Here is a 6,600-nt window from a genome sequence, read left to right on the forward strand (position 1 = left end):
TGTGGCCTGTGAGTTGCATCTTGAGCATTTCAAGGTTCTGGGCTAATATCCAATAATCAGTGAGTGAATACCATGTGTGTTCTTTTGCGATTGGCTTACCTCACTCAGGATGATGATTTCTAGTTCCATCCATTTACCTAGGAACCTCTCGAATTCATTGTTTTTAATAGCTGAGTAATACTCCATTGTGTAAATATACCACATTTTTTGAATCCATTCCTCAGTTGAAGGACATCTGGGTTCTTTCCAGCTCCTGGCTATTACAAACAAGGCTGCTATGAACATAGTTGAGCATATGTCCTTATTATATGTTCGAGCATCTTCTGGGTATATGCCTAGGAGTGGTATAGCTGGATGCTCAGGTAATGCTATGTCCAATTTTCTGAGGAACCGCCAGACTGATTTCCAAAGTGGTTGCACCATCTTGCAGTCCCACCAACAATGGAGGAGTGTTCCTCTTTCTCCACACCCTCGCCAGCAGCTACTATCAGCTGAGTTTTTAATCTTAGCCATTCTGACTGGTGTGAGATGGAATCTCAGGGTTGTTTTGATTTGCATTTCCCTGACGACTAAGGATGCTGAACATTTCTTTAGGTGCTTCTCGGCCATTTGAGTTTCCTCCGTTGAAAATTCTTTGTTAAGCTCTATACCCCATTTTTTAATAGGGTTATTTGATTGTCTGGATTCTAATTTCTTGAGTTCTTTGTATATATTGGATATTAGCCCTCTATCAGATGAAGGATTGGTAAAGATCTTTTCCCAATTTGTTGGTTGTCATTTTGTCCTATTGACAGTGTCCTTTGCCTTACAGAAACTTTGCAATTTTATGAAGACCCATTTGTCAATTCTTGATCTTAGAGCACATGCCATTGGTGTTCTGTTCAGGAACTTTTCCCCTGTGCCCAAGTATTTGAGGCTTTTCCCCACCTTCTCTTCTATTAGTTTCAGTGTATCTGGTTTCATGTGGAGGTCCTTTATCCACTTAGACTTGAGCTTTGTACAAGGATATAAGAATGGATCAATTTGCATTCTTCTACATGTTGTCCTCCAGTTGAACCAGCACCATTTGTTGAAAATGCTGTCCTTTTTCCACTGGACAGTTTTAGCTCCTTTGTCAAAGATCAAGTGACAATAGGTGTGTGGGTTCATTTCTGGGTCTTCAATTCTATTCCATTGATCTTCCTGCCTGTCTCTGTACCAATACCAAGTAGTTTTTATCACTATTGTTCTGTAGTACAGCTTGAGGTCAGGGATGGTGATTCCTCCAGAAGTTCTTTTATTGTTGAGAATAGTTTTCGCTATCCTGGGTTTTTTGTTATTCCATATGAATTTGAGAATTTCCTTTTCTAACTCTGTGAAGAATTGAGTTGGGATTTTAATGGGGACTGCATTGAATCTGTAGATTGCGTTTGTCAAGATGGCCATTTTTATTATATTAATCCTGCCGATCCATGAGCATGGGAGATCTTTCCATCTTCTGAGATCTTCTTCGATTTCTTTCTTCAGAGACTTGAAGTTCTTGTCATACAGGTCTTTCACTTGCTTGGTTAGATTCACACCAAGGTATTTTATATTATTTGCAACTATGGAGAAGGATGTCATTTCCCTAATTTCTTTTTCAGGCTATTTAACTTTCATGTAGAGGAAGACTACTGATTTGTTTCAGTTGATTTTATAACCAGCCACTTTGCTGAAGTTGTTTATCAGGTTTAGGAGTTCTCTGGTGGAAGTTTTGGGTCACGTAAGTATACTATCATATCATCTGCAAATAGTGAGATTTTGACTTCTTCCTTTCCTATTTGTATCCCTTTGACTTCTTTTTGTTGTCTAATTGCTCTGGCTAGGACTTCCAGTACTATATTGAATAGGTAGGGGGAGAGTGGGCAGCTTCGTCTAGTCCCTGATCTTAGTGGGATTGCTTCAAGTTTCTCTCCATTTAGTTTGATGTTGGCTACTGGTTTGCTGTATATTGTTTTTACTATGTTTAGGTAGGGGCCTTGAATTCCTGATCTTTCCAAGACTTTTATCATGAAGGGATGTTGAATTTTGTCAAATGCTTTCTCAGCATCTAGTGAGATAATCATATGGTTTTTTTCTTTAAGTTTGTTTATATAGTGGATTACATTGATGGATTTCCGAATATTGAACCATCCCTGCATTCCTGGGATAAAACCTACTTGATCATGATGGATGATTGTTTTGATGTGGTCTTGGATTCGGTTTGCTAGAATTTTATTGAGTATTTTTGCATCGATGTTCATAAGGGAGATTGGTCTGAAGTTCTGTTTCTTTGTTGGGTCTTTGTGAGGTTTGGGTATGAGTGTAATTGTAGCTTCATAGAACGAATTGGGTAGTGTTCCTTCTGTTTCTATTTTGTGGAATAGTTTGAAGAGAATTGGTATTAGGTCTTCCTTGAAGGTCTGGTAGAATTCAGCACTAAAACCATCTGGCTTTTTTTAGTGGGGAGACTTTTAATGACTGCTGCTATTTCCTTAGGGGTTATGGGACTGTTTAGATGTTTTATCTGCTCCTGATTTAACTTTGGTACCTGGTATCTGTCTAGGAAATTGTCCATTTCATCCAGGTTTTCCAGTTTTGTTGAGTATAGGCCTTTGTAGTAGGATCTGATGATTTTTTGAATTTCTTCAGTTTCTGTTGTTATGTCTCCCTTTTCAGTTCTGATTTTATTAATTTGGATACTGTCTCTGTGCCCTCTGGTTAATCTGGCTAAGGGTTTATCTATCTTGTTGATTTTCTCAAAGAACCAGCTCCTGGTTTTATTGATATTTTGTATTGCTCTTTCTGTTTCTATTTGGTTGATTTCAGCCCTGAGTTTGATTATTTCCTGCCTTCTACTCCTCCTGAGTGTATTTGCTTCTTTTTGTTCTAGAGCTTTTAGTTGTGCTGTCAAGTTGTTAGTGTGTGGTCTCTCCAGTTTCTTGTTGTAGGCACTTAGAGCTATGAGTTTTCCTCTTAGCACTGCCTTCATGGAGTCCCACGAGTTTTGGTATGCTGTGTCCTCATTTTCATTGAATTCTAAAAAGTCTTTAATTTCTTTCTTTATTTCTTCCTTGACCAAGTCATCATTGAGTAGAGAGTTGTTCAGTTTCCATGTGCACGTGTGTTTTCCATTGGTTTTGTCATTATTAAAGACCAGTCTTAGTCCATGGTGATCTGATAAGATGCAAGGAATTATTTCAATCTTTTTGTATCCGTAGAGGCCTGTTTTGTGACCAATTATATGGTCAGTTTTGGAGAAGGTACCATGAGGTGCTGAGAAAAAGGTATATTCTTTTGTTTTAGGATGAAATGTTCTGTTAAGTCCATTTGGTTCATAACTTCTGTTAATGTCAAAGTGTCTCAGTTTAGTTTCTGTTTCCATGATCTGTCCATTGCTGAGAGTGGGGTGTTGAAATCCCCCACTATTATTGTGTGAGGTGTAATGTGTGTTTTGAGCTTTAGTAAAGTTTCTTTTATGTATGTAGGTGTCCTTGCATTTGGAGCATAGATGTTCAGAATTCAGAGTTTACCTTGGTAGATTTTTCCTTTGATGAGTATGAAGTGTCCTTCCTTATCTTTTTTGATTAATTTTGGATGAAAGTCGATATTATTTGATATTAGAATGGCTACCTCAGGCAACGGGTTTGCCGTCAGAACGCAGGTGTTGTGAAAGCCACCGCTAATTCAAAGCAAAAATGGGAAAGGAAAAGACTCACATCAACATCGTTGTAATTGTACACGTAGATTCCGGCAAGTCCACCACAACCGGCCACCTGATTTACAAATGTGGTGGAATTGACAAACGAACCATCGAAAAGTTTGAGAAGGAGGCTGCCGAGATGGGAAAAGGCTCCTTCAAGTACGCCTAGGTGTTGGACAAACTGAAAGCTGAGCGTGAGCGTGGTATCACTATTGACAGCTCCCTGTGGAAATTTGAGACCAGCAAATACTACGTGACTATCATTGATGCCCCAGGGCACAGAGAGTTCATCAAAAACATGATTACAGGCACATCTCAGGCTGATTGTGCTGTCCTGATTGTTGCTGCTGGTGTTGGTGAATTTGAAGCTGGTATCTCCAAGAACGGGCAGACCCGTGAGCATGCTCTTCTGGATTACACCCTGGGTGTGAAACAGCTAATCGTTGGTGTTAACAAAATGGATTCCACTGAGCCACCATACAGTCAGAAGAGATACGAGGAAATCGTTAAGGAAGTCAGCACCTACATTAAGAAAATTGGCTATAATCCTGACACAGTAGCATTTGTGCCAATTTCTGGTTGGAATGGTGACAACATGCTGGAGCCAAGTGCTAATATGCCTTGGTTCAAGGGATGGAAAGTCAACCGCAAAGATGGCAGTGCCAGTGGCACCACGCTGCTGGAAGCTTTGGACTGTATCCTGCCACCAACTTGTCCAACTGACAAGCCTCTGCAACTGCCCCTCCAAAATGTCTATAAAATTGGGGGCATTGGCACTGTCCCCGTGGGCCGAGTGGAGACTGGTGTTCTCAAACCTGGCATGGTGGTTACCTTTGCGCCAGTCAACGTAACAACTGAAGTCAAGTCTGTTGAAATGCACCATGAAGCTTTGAGTGAAGCTCTTCCTGGGGACAATGTGGGCTTCAATGTAAAGAATGTGTCTGTCAAAGATGTTAGACGTGGCAATGTTGCTGGTGACAGGAAAAATGACCCACCAATGGAAGCAGCTGGCTTCACTGCTCAGGTGATTATCCTGAACCATCCAGGCCAAATTAGTGCTGGCTATGCTCCTGTTCTGGATTGTCACACAGCCCACATAGCATGCAAGTTTGCTGAGCTTAAAGAAAAGATTGATCGTCGTTCTGGTAAGAAGCTGGAAGATGGCCCCAAATTCTTGAAGTCTGGTGATGCAGCCATTGTTGATATGGTTCCTGGCAAGCCCATGTGTGTTGAGAGCTTCTCTGACTATCCTCCAGTTGGTCGTCTTGCCGTTCGAGACATGAGGCAGACAGTTGCAGTCGGTGTCATCAAAGCTGTGGACAAGAAGGCTGCTGGAGCCGGCAAAGTCACCAAGTCTGCCCAGAAAGCTCAGAAGGCTAAATGAATATTATCCCTAACACCTGCCACCCCAGTCTTAATCAGTGGTGGAAGAACGGTCTCAGAACGGTTTGTCTCAATTGGCCATTTAAGTTTAATAGTAAAAGACTGGTTAATGATAACAATGCATCGTAAAACCTTCAGAAGGAAAGAATGTTTTGTGGACCTTTTTATTTTGTGTGTGTGTGTAGCAGTTTTAAGTTATTAGTTTTCAAAATCAGTACTTTTTAATGGAAACAACTTGACCAAAAATCTGTCACAGAATTTTGAGACCCATTAAAACAAGTTTAATGAGAAAAAAAAAAAAGAATGGCTACTCCAGCTTGGGACCATTGGCTTGGAAAATTGTTTTCCACCCTTTTATTCTGAGGTAGTGTTTGTCTTTGTCACTGAGGTGCGTTTCTTGTATGCAGCAAAATTCTGGGTCTTGTTTGTGTATCCAGTCTGATAGTCTGCACCTTTTTATTGGGGAATTGAGACCATTGATGTTAAGAGATATTAAGGAAAAATGATTGTGACCTCCTGCTATTTTTGTTATTAGGGGTAGAATTATGTTTGTATAGTTATCTTCTTTTGGGGTTGTTGGAAGATTACTTCCTTGCTCTTTCTAGGTTGTAGTTTCCCTCCTTGTGTTGGCGTTTTCCATCAATTATCCTTTGAAGTGCTGGGTTTGTGAGAAGATACTGTGCAAATTTGGTTTTGTCATGGAATATCTTGGTTTCACCATCTATAGTGATTGAGTTTTGCTAGGTATAGTAGTCTGGACTGGCAATTGTGTTCTCTTAGGGTCTGTATGATGTCAGTCCAGGCTCTTCTGGCTTTTATAGTCGCTGGTGAGAAGTCTGGTGTAATTCTTATAGGTCTGCCTTTATATGTTACTTGACCTTTTTCCCTTGCTTTTAGTATTTTTTCTTTGTTTTGTGCATCTGATGTTTTGATTATTATGTGATGGGAGGTATTTCTTTTCTGGTGTAGTCTATTTGGTGTTCTGTAGGCTTCTTGTATGTTTATGGGCATCTTGTTCTTTAGGTTAGGGAAGTTTCCTCAATAATTTTGTTGAAGATATTTACTGGCCCTTTAAGTTGGGAATCTTCATTCTCATCTATACCTATTATCCTTAGGTTTGGTCTGCTCATTGTGTCCTGGATTTCCTGGATGTTTTGAGTTAGGAGTTTTTTGCATTTTGCATTTTCTTTGACAACTGTGTCAATATTTTCCACCGTATCTTCTGCATTTGAGATTCTCTCTTCTATCTCTTGTATTCAGTTGGTGATGCTTGCGTCTATGACTCCTGATCTCATTCTTAGGTTTTCTATCTCCATGGTTGTCTCCCTTTGAGCTTTCTTTATTGTTTCTATTTCCATTTTCAGATCCTGAATGTTTTTGTTTAATTCCTTCTTTGTGTTTTCTTGCATTTCTTTAAGGGATTTCTGTGATTCCTCTTTAAGGGCTTCTACTGTTTACTTGTACTCTCCTGTATTTCTTTAAGGGAGGTACTTAATTCCTTCTTATAATCCTCTATC

The 6,600-nt window shown here is 39.8% G+C and overlaps 1 pseudogene; it reads left to right on the top strand.

The window, feature by feature from the left end:
* Positions 1-3,680: 3,680 nt before the first annotated feature.
* LOC114640687 lies at positions 3,681-5,097 on the top strand (annotated as a pseudogene).
* The last annotated feature ends 1,503 nt before the right edge of the window (positions 5,098-6,600 follow it).

This window comes from Grammomys surdaster, unplaced genomic scaffold (assembly GCF_004785775.1).
Source record: "Grammomys surdaster isolate TR1022 unplaced genomic scaffold, NIH_TR_1.0 61, whole genome shotgun sequence".
NCBI lineage: Eukaryota > Metazoa > Chordata > Mammalia > Rodentia > Muridae > Grammomys > Grammomys surdaster.